Source organism: Chionomys nivalis, chromosome 17, assembly GCF_950005125.1.
Source record: "Chionomys nivalis chromosome 17, mChiNiv1.1, whole genome shotgun sequence".
In the NCBI taxonomy this organism is placed as follows: Eukaryota; Metazoa; Chordata; class Mammalia; order Rodentia; family Cricetidae; genus Chionomys; species Chionomys nivalis.
The window spans coordinates 43904037-43914011 of record NC_080102.1 but is presented as its reverse complement, the minus strand read 5'-3'; positions in this window follow the sequence as shown (position 1 = coordinate 43914011).

Below are 9975 nucleotides of genomic sequence, written 5' to 3'. Positions count from 1 at the left end.
TCAAGGCTCACCTGATCTACAAAGTAAGTTCAGGACAGCCTGGACTATTACACAGAGAAACCCTATCTTGAAAAAACCAAAGCAAACAAACGAGCAAACAAAAATCTACAACACAACCAACCCCTAAACTAAAAGGGTTAATTTTCTTTAGGATATTGTCTCACTTTTCTCCTGCTTTCATCTCTCCCTCCCCCTCCCCTTTCTTTATCTTTGCTTTTCTCCACCCACCCTTCCTCCTAGCACTGTTACATCTTATTTTGTGGCAGATGAGTATTTCATCTTTACGTTGTCATGAATATGTAAATATCCTTCCTGCTCTGAATATGGAATGCACCGTGATCACCTTCCTGTGATGAACTCCTGTTCATTTTCCTCCGGCTTATTCATGGTTTCCTTTAAGTTTGTCTTTTAGGTTTTATTACACATATATGGGCTCAGGACTCATAGACCCCAAGATGCCCCCGCAGAACCTCATCTCCCTCACAGGGCATAGGTTTAGCTGCAGGGTATCTGCTGCATTTTCTCCTGGGTTTGCTCTCACACCCTGGTCTGCATATTCAGCCCAGGTGAGCTCCTTCATGAAGGCTACACTTTGTCACCACCCTCATCTCACAAAGACTTTCTAGATGATGTCACCCTCTCCTGAAGCACAGTAAAGGTATATTTTCTTGACCCGTGTATTATTGAATCTTCTTCCAACAAATATTTTAGAAAAGTTGACAGATAATATGTGCTCTGATCTTTATGCGTAAAAATGCCTGTGTTCTCCCTTGGCACATGAGTGAAAGTTGGTCTGGGTATAAAACATTAGGCAAGAAGAATTTCCCCTAGACATGTTGAGGAGTGTTTATCATCTGCTTCCAGAGTTGCTATAGAGAGGGTAGCGCTATTCAGCTTTCCTCAGGCTGTAAGGAGACCCCATATTTTTTTCTCTCAAAAGTGTTTCCTGCTTGCAACTTTGAAGTTGGGTGTGATAGGTGAAAGTGTGCACAGTCAGTCACACCAGGTAGACTGGGAACTCCTCCGTTAATTGATGCAATCCAGGTTTACCTAAGATGTATTAAGTACCAAGTTCTTTCTAGGTCCTGGAATAAAAGCAGAACTCTTTTCTCAAGCATCTGCTTTGAAGTGAAATGAAGAAACAAAGTAGGGAAGACAACATACACGGAAACGACACAGTAAGTTAAAGGTTGGTGGGCTCCGTGATTGAAAAACAATGGAAGACACCAGATACAGGAATAAGGAGAGGGTACACTGTAAAATGAAGCAAGAGGGTAAGAAAAACCAGAAATTGTAATACTCTCTCCAGAGAGAGCAGAGAGCCAGGTACCAGCCCACTTGTGTTATAGTAACAAAATACCAGAGACTGCGAGTGAGATTCCCACTGTGCAGGAGGCTAGAGCCCAGTATCAAGGTGCTAACAATGTTCGTTTTCAGGTAAAGATTCGCATACTCCTGATCACCAGATCACCAGGGTCTTCTTAAAATTGTTTAGTATTTTTATTTTGTGTTTACAAGTGTTAGTCTGCATTTTCCTAAGTTCGCCACGTTCGTGCAGTAACTGTAAGGACCAGAGGATAGATGGTATAGTATCAGCTCCACCTAGGATTAAGGTACAATTGTGAGCGCCATGTGGGTGCTGGGAACTGAACCTGGGTCCTCGACAAGAGCTCCAGTACTCTTAACTACTGAGCCACCTCTCCAGTCCTGTCGCTGGGTCCTGATGTGGGAAAACAGGAAGGTGAACTCTTTGTCCTTTCAAGGTCATTTATCCCTCATGAGGTTCCATGCTCATGAACTCACTTAACATCATCACAGTGAAGACTGAGGCTTCAGTGTATTAGTGGGAGGGGACACGTGGTCCTTAGAAAGCTTGGAGGTAAAGATGCTTCAGGTGTATGAGAGAAACAGAGAAACTGATACATCCAGCAAGAGGAGAATGAGAGTGTGTTGAGGGGAGGGGGGCATAAAGCCACTTCAGAAGACCCCTGAGCCCTTAGAAGTTCTGAGAGGAGCTGGGCGATGGTGGCGCACGCCTTTAATCCCAGCACTCGGGAGGCAGAGGCAGGCGGATCTCTGTGAGTTCGAGACCAGCCTGGTCTACAGAGCTAGTTTCAGGACAGGCTCCAAAGCCGCAGAGAAACTCTGTCTCGAAAAACCAAAAAAAAAAAAAAGTTCTGAGAGGGGCAGAGGTGTCTGTATCCCACTCTAAGTCAAAGAAGGAAGACCAGTGAACCTTTCCTTTCTCATTTCAAAGTCCTATGGCCCAGCTCTGGTCTTTAGTGTGACAATACTTTCATTACCAGGTCAGTGAGGCTGTGATAGGGGATGGAGCTGAAGGAGCAGGTTAAGACTTCCATAAGTTATTTTCCAATCCCCATGGAGTCCTGGGCAGCTACCTGGCCATCCACAAAGCCTGGAATGGAGGCATGAAGATGCTGCAGAAACTTAAAAATCTCTCTTTCCAGGGAAGTACGTAGTTCCAGCCTGTCATATGGAATTCTTCCAAACACGCTGGAAGCCAAAAGCCCGTCTCCCAGATGATGGACAGTTGGCTGTCCTGCACAGTGCACATTTCATCTTTGCAATTGGCTTAGCACAGAAGTGATGTGTGCTCACAGTTGCCCACAGCCCTCCACCTGTCCAGTCATCCTTGGACCATGAAGCCATCTGCATCAGCACTAAATGCAGCGCTGCCACCAGCAAGGTCATTCATAGAGTTCCTTCTATGTCTGCAGACCACAAAGAGCGGTGAGAAAAAAAATCATCTTCCCAAATCAAGTTCTGGGAAGGCCCTGGCTGCAGATGCCATAAGAGCAGGCTGCTGTGCTCATTAGCCCCGCAGCCCGTTCCAGTAGATGAGCCAAGAGCTCTGTGGAGGGGGAGTTCAGATATCAGCCTTGTTTTCCGGAATTATGGAAAATTAACACACCCCGCCTCTGCTTCCAAAGGTGATCAGGCTGGCTCTCCTGGAGGGACAGAGAGCACGGGAGTGGAGAGGCGGAGGAGGGAGGACGACATATGTCTAATTTTGCTTTGCACAGCAACAAGCATACCCACTCATTAAAAGGAGACGAAGAGATATTTATATAGAAAATAACTGCTTTTGATTTGATCCCTGGAGTGAGATGTCATGAATTGCCGTTAATTTGGGTCTGTTTACTAAAAATTTAATGCCTGCAGAAAACCTATTTGAATCATTGCAAATGCAATAGCATTTACCAGAAAGAGAGCAGAAAAGATAGCCATAATTTGAGAGGAAGCCTTAGCCGGGCTTAGCTGGCATCTGCTGGAGTGGTGCCTATTAACACCTGAAAGCTGCCCACCCAGAGGATCTCAGCCCCACACAGCGTCAAGCTGAAAGGGGCCCCCAATCCTCAGGCATGCTTGGTGCATCAGTGGATTCTGGGGTTCCTAATCATTGCTGTTAATATGTGACCCTATTGCATTCTTCACTCTCCCCATGAGTGGGTTAATGATGGCGGAGATTATTTCCTTGTAAGATTTTGGAGCTGTCTGACTAGCAAAGCAAACACTGCTTCATGGGATGAGATGGAGGGACCTGAAAACAGTCGTTATATGCAGCAGCACAGAACTGAAGCAAACAAATGACTATATACCTGGTAATGACGTCCCCAGAGACTGAATCAGTGGGTAGAGTGCGGACCTTTGATCCCAGATCCTCAACTGAGCATGGAGACGGGGTGCCTGCCGTGTTTTGCAGATTACTCAAAGCAAAACCCTCTAGCTACCTGCTCCCAATGCCGATTTCTGCCACATTCATTTCTCTGGACCTCTCAGATGCTGTAGAGAGAGGCTCAAAAGTAAGTCACCTTCATTTAGTGTGCCCTGGCAGCCACCCTAGCCCATGAGAGTTTGCTTCAACTGTGTGAGAATTCTGTGCCTTGGCCCCATGGCTGTAAGGAAACCAGGGCACATCTGGGTTGCCCAGGTAGACGGGGTTGCGTGGATACGGTAGTAAGATTCTCAAGGCTTTAGAGCAATCAAGGTGGTTGCCCAGCTGCAACTCGTCTCTCACACCGATTCCTTTAACTACACTGAGTTGCTGTCTCAGCTCACTAAATGTCCATCAAAGAGAATACCCATTTGGGGTCCGTGTGTTGAGGCTTTGCTTTCGGGCTGCAGTCAGGTCCTGAAACAGACACTGCCACCCTCCACGGAGCATCAGAGTGGCTCTCTGGGCAGGAAATCACTTCTTCTTCCCCATGCTGTCACACTGCAGAATTAAGCCCAGAGGACTTGGGGTGAAGTTAGTCTCCCATTCTATGGACATCTCTGTCCACTCAACTTCTCTGTAAGGTTGATCATACATCTGGGATCTCCTATATCCTGGAGACCATGTATATGTAGTTCTATGTTGTGCCCAGGGAGAATGACTGGTTCTGGATGCCAATTTGGGCTTTCTCTATCCTCTCCCCCTGGAACTGCTCAGTGGGCTCAACCTCACCTCGCTCTCTGAGGTTAGAGTATATCAGTGACTTTTGTCCTTCCTGTTTCTTTTCTATGTAGGCATCAGTTTGGTCAGCCACTCTGTTCCCTGAAACTGAACCTGAGTCTACTCAATTTCCATAAAATAATCCGTTGATGCCAACACACACCACCCTCTTTCCTGGGACAATTGGACTAGTAGTGTCCAGCATCTCAGGAAGCCGTGCCCGGTCCATCTCTGGAGTGTGCTGTCAAACACTGACTTTGACAGTCACCCTATTCAGAACTGAGCAGGGGCTGACAGAAGCAGGAACTCCCATCTGAACCAAAAGGCCTACCGGAACAGTATAAAACTCAAACAACAAGAGTCTAGGGTAATATATGGTCAAGAGGCACAATTATTCAGAGTCTTGCTGGTGTTGGTTGTCTGTGTATGCACAAGTGCCCCAACTCAGGGGACCTGGATATGGAACCCTTCACAAATGTATTTCTGGGTGAAGGATCTAAGGGTACCTCAGCAAAGCTCAGCAAAGAAAGGGTGGGCTTTCCTCCCTACACCTCAAAGTCACTACATGCACTGTGGTACCTGGTATGCGACAGGTACCCAACAGCACAGACGAATGGACTTACAAAAGCACAAAACTCAGGAGGAGGTGGCAGTGTCCCCCTTGGTTTGAAACACAGGGTCTTGACCACTCTATTGCCTACACAGAGGCCCACAGAGCCACTGTGAATCTGCTCCAACCAAGCCCTTTCACTTACATAGGTATTGAATTTGTCTTCAGTGATACCTTTTGCACACAGGCACAGAAACTCCCATAATGTGGGTCAAGCTCTTGAGCTGTTTTGCAAGACCAGAAATAAATATGAAACAACACTTATACTCTGAAGCTGCCTTTGCCTTGACACTGGAATCTTGATGGCCACACGATGGCTGTCACTTCAGAGCTGGGTCTCTCTTTTTCACAAAAGTATAGACGTGAATAAAGAGAACAAGAGGAAAGCAAGGAACTGGAACGGCTCCCTTGTGATGCAGAATCTGGCAGCAAGCTGAAGGCCTGTCACATACCAGTTCAGCCTGCTGCAGGGTTGAGCAATGCTGTTCTGGAGCTCAAGGTTAGCAGTGGATGATACTCATGGGAGGCAGGTCAGGGATGTCTGCCTGTAACATGTGGGTTGCTTGTTGGGGTTTATGTCCTGCCCAGTTCCCACAGCCAGTAAGCCCCAAAGAAATCACACAGTCTATATTAATGATAAACTGATTGGCCCATTAGCTCAGGCTTCATATTAGCTCTTATAACTTATAACCCATTATTCTTATATATGTTAGCCACATGGCTCAGTACCTTTTTCAGCAGGGTAGATCACATCTTCCTTCTTCCATGGTCTGGGCAGGACTGGGGAGGAATAGGCTTTCTCCTTCCCAGAATTCTCCTGTTCTCATCACTCTGCCTCTACTTCCTGTCAGGTTGACCCACCTATACTTTCTGCCTGGCCAACCAGCATTTATTTAAAACACAATTGACAGAATACAGACAATTCTCCTGCACCATCTGTCCAGACTTCTCTTTGGAGAGCAGGGAGGCAGCCCTTCCCAGTTGGTTGCCCAAGCTACTGTTTTTCTTTTTTCTTCACCTCTGCCGGTTGATCAGGCTGAGCAGACATTTTCCCAGAATGCCTGGGGCGGGAAGCCACTTGGACAGTTCTATTATCATTGTTGGTCACAAACAGCCATTCAAAGAGAGAATAAAGACTGAAAGTGTTAGTTTTGAGCAGAAATCTGCTTCCTGTTTTGAAGTCAGGGTCTTAGACTCAACTTGTGTCCCAACTCAGAGATTTGGTCTCTGATGGAAAGGTGCAGTGAGTTCCTTTGTGTTCACCTCCCTAAGGTCTAAGAACATCATGCTATACTCAGCATGCTAGCTAAGAGTGTCCTTCTCTAGGGTTCGTAAGGTGGAGAGTAAAAGATATGGTATGGTGAGTTTATTTCTTATTACCTCAGTGTCCCCGCTTTCCTGTGGGGACCTGATATCTAAGACCAAGGTTTTCACGAGCCCAGTCATGGCAATTCCTCATTGGGGTCAGCTGCTGGCTTGCACAACTTCATTGTGATTTTGCCGCCTCACTCTGGAAGTGCAACACCGAGAGAGCTATAGTCTATATCACGAACTGGATGAAATATGTTTTTTGCCCTCTCTATATATAGAGCATCCTACTTTGTGTAAGAGCAAGAAAGCCCTGAAAGAGGGTGCTTCACTGCCAAGCCTTCCACAAATATCTGAACAGAGAACCCTCAACCACTCAGGCTAAGAGGGATGTGGAATCATCTCCCTTACTTCACACCAGCCCATTCTGGGGAGACCTGAGGCACTGGAGGAGACTACCCAGAAGAAAGGATGGAAGAACCTGATAGGGCCCATTTTGAGGGCTGCAAGCAGCTGAGGCTTGAGGTACTGTTAAACAGGTTGGCATGCACCCAGTGAAATGCATGGTTAAGCTGGTGGAAGAGGACCTCTTTGGGCCTTCTCAAAAGATACAGGGTGATGAAAGCAACCTCAAGCCTCCAAGGCTCCATCTCCAGGCAGGTCCTAAGATGTAGCACATTAGTCCATAGATGAACTGGTTTACCCCTGGCAGATATGGTACTGATCTCGTGATGGATGGACGAAGAAAAGGAGAAACCTGTGGTGTCCACAGATGAGACAAATAGGAAGAGGCTTAGCAGAGGCTGCTCTGGACCAATCTGGATACACTGACATTGCAGAGAGACTGGAGGGAGCAGGAAGAAGGGGAGAGGACTCAGATAATAATTATCACAGATGGTACCCAGACCCTCCTAGTGCCAGGATGCACAGAAAGAGAACGTGGAGAGCTGGACCCATGGCATCCAGGTGCAGCTGAGACCTGGGGTGGAGCAGAACATGAGTCTGTATCACTGGGAGGGCAGAGTAAGAGCACAGGGGCAGAGGGATGAGCCAGAGGCCATGATCGAGGTCACAGGTCTCGTGTGAGAGAAGGAACCATATATCAAAGGAAGAGCTGGACTGGGGAAAGTGATTTTACAGCTTGTAGTTGTTGTCTGTACACTTGTTCAGGGCTTGCTCACGGGGACGGGGTAAAGTGGGCTGTGAATAAAGGCTAGGAGGATCCCCTGGGTCCTTCTGACATTCAGTCTCCTGGCAGGAGCTGTGCACTCCATGCGAGGTGGGCAGGAGTTCTCAGTCTGCAGCTGCCTGAGTCAGGAGGAATACTCATGTTTCCCAAGAGAATGGATTATAACTCACAGGTAGTGACAGTGGAGTGACTATGTGACCTGGGGGAATCACAGTGGGCTTCTCGGTGGAGGCTGCATCTGGGGAGGCTTCTGAAGCTCCAAGAGCACGCTGAGTATGGAAGTGAGCAGTCATGAGGATTAGGAACTGGGACAAGGCTATTTCCTTCAGCCACCCTCCCTCTGTCCTCTGCACACCCCATGTCTGCCATCCCCTGCTGTACATTCATCTCACTTCCCATGAGCCCACAGGAAGAGATGGCGGCAATTAATATTTTTATGCAAATGTTTTGCGCCTCGGGGCGTACCCTTGCTGTGATTTATGAACAATGATTAAAAATAATTCATTTAATGCAGTCTAACGTGGACAAATATGGGAAGACAAGATGAAATTAAATCTCTTCCTCCTGGAAAGAGAACGCTGAAGGTCAGCACCCCCTTGGAAATGCAAGTGACTTCTTCCATTGATGCCTTGGATGGCTCTCTGAAATGAAATTCCAAAAACAAAAGAAATTAGAGTCAATATACTATCCCGAGATGAAGTCCCTGCTTGTGGTTCATTTTCTGTCACCTTCCCTTTTGCTCTTAGTTCTCCTCAGATCAGAGTGGATGCTGTGGATCAAGGCAAGATGCTCAATTTATATAGCCCAGGTGTCTCTCCAGGACCCATGTAGCCCTTTTCCAGGAAGGGCATTCACAAAGAATGGGCAGGGTGAGAGATAGATGATAGATGATAGATAGATAGATAGATAGATAGATAGATAGATAGATAGATAGATAGATAGATAGATAGATAGATATAGATAGATGATAGATGTATGGATAGATGGATGGATGGACAGATGGACGAATGGATGGATGGATAGATGGGCAGGCAGATGGACGGACAGACAGACAGACAGATCCTGGACACTTTTTCTGTCTACAATTTACCAGTTTCCAGCCACAATACTTCCAATGTGGAACACTGCAGAGTCAAAGGTTAACAAGCCTAAAGACCACCAAGGCCCTCCGGGCACTGGCTATGCCATATATGTTATCATGTATTATCACACAGTTATCATGTGTTATTACACAGCTGAAAGAAGGAGCAGGAGAGTCAAGGACGAGAGCATGATGGACAAAGAAGCTGATCTTGGACAGGAAATGGACTGCTGACATGGGACACGTCATCTATTTCAGTGCTTGTCTCCATCTGAGCTCTGTAGTCCCCAGATATTGTCCCACGGAGAGTAGATACCCACACTGCTCAAAATCACAATGTAGCCAAGGATAATTTTGAACTCCCCCCCCCACCCCCGCGCCTAGGTTTTCTGAGACAGGGTTTCTCTGTGTAGCTTTGGAGCCTATCCTGGTACTTGCTCTGTAGACCAGGCTGGCCTCAAACTCACAGAGATCTTCCTGTCTCTGCCTCCCAAGTGCTGGAAATAAAGGCATGTGTCACCACTACCCAGCTTCAGTCTACTTTCTTATACAACCTAGGGCCACCAACCTAGAGGGTGGCACCACCACAGCAGGATAAGCCCTCCCAGATAATCATTAATCAAGAAAATGGCCCACAAAATAGCCTGCAGGCTAATCTGATGGAAGCTATTGGTCAACCGAGGTTCCTTCATTGAGGTGACTCTAGCTTGTGTCTAGTTGATAAAAATGAGTTAGCAAAGTCACAAGTTTATTTCCTTTTTGCACATACGGAAGCTATGTCAGATTGAAGTTGTCTCTACAAGCAAACACTCTAAGTGATCAGAGGGCTGTGCAACCCTCCAAGAGAACTGTGCACCAAGCTTTCCCTGAGGCCATCTAGTGTCCTGTCCCCCCCTGCCTGGGTCATTTAGGAGACTGAGAACTCAGACTGATGTGTCTGTCTTGCAATGACCTGGAGAAATGAAAATCTTCATTGCTCACGGCCACTGGCTGGGTCCTCTGCAGCTGTTTTCCTTGGAGGTGCCCGGAAGAGCTTGCAATTGCAGCTCAGCAGCAGTGACCGCCCCCCACCCTGAAAAATCACTCTCGCAAGAGTGTCTCTTAGGAATCTTTATGACTCTTACAGTTCATCTATCTTCTTAACAGGTCAGCTCCTGGCTACCTGTGAAAGAGATTTCTCAGAAAACCTGCTCAGATAAATCACAAATTCCCTCTCTTGTGCAACTTAAAGGACCAAACTTTTATGAGCATGAAGTCACAGAAGGGAAAAAGGAGGGTTTTTGAAAGCCTCAATGATACGGCTGATGTCCCTGGCCCCTTTCCTATCTACA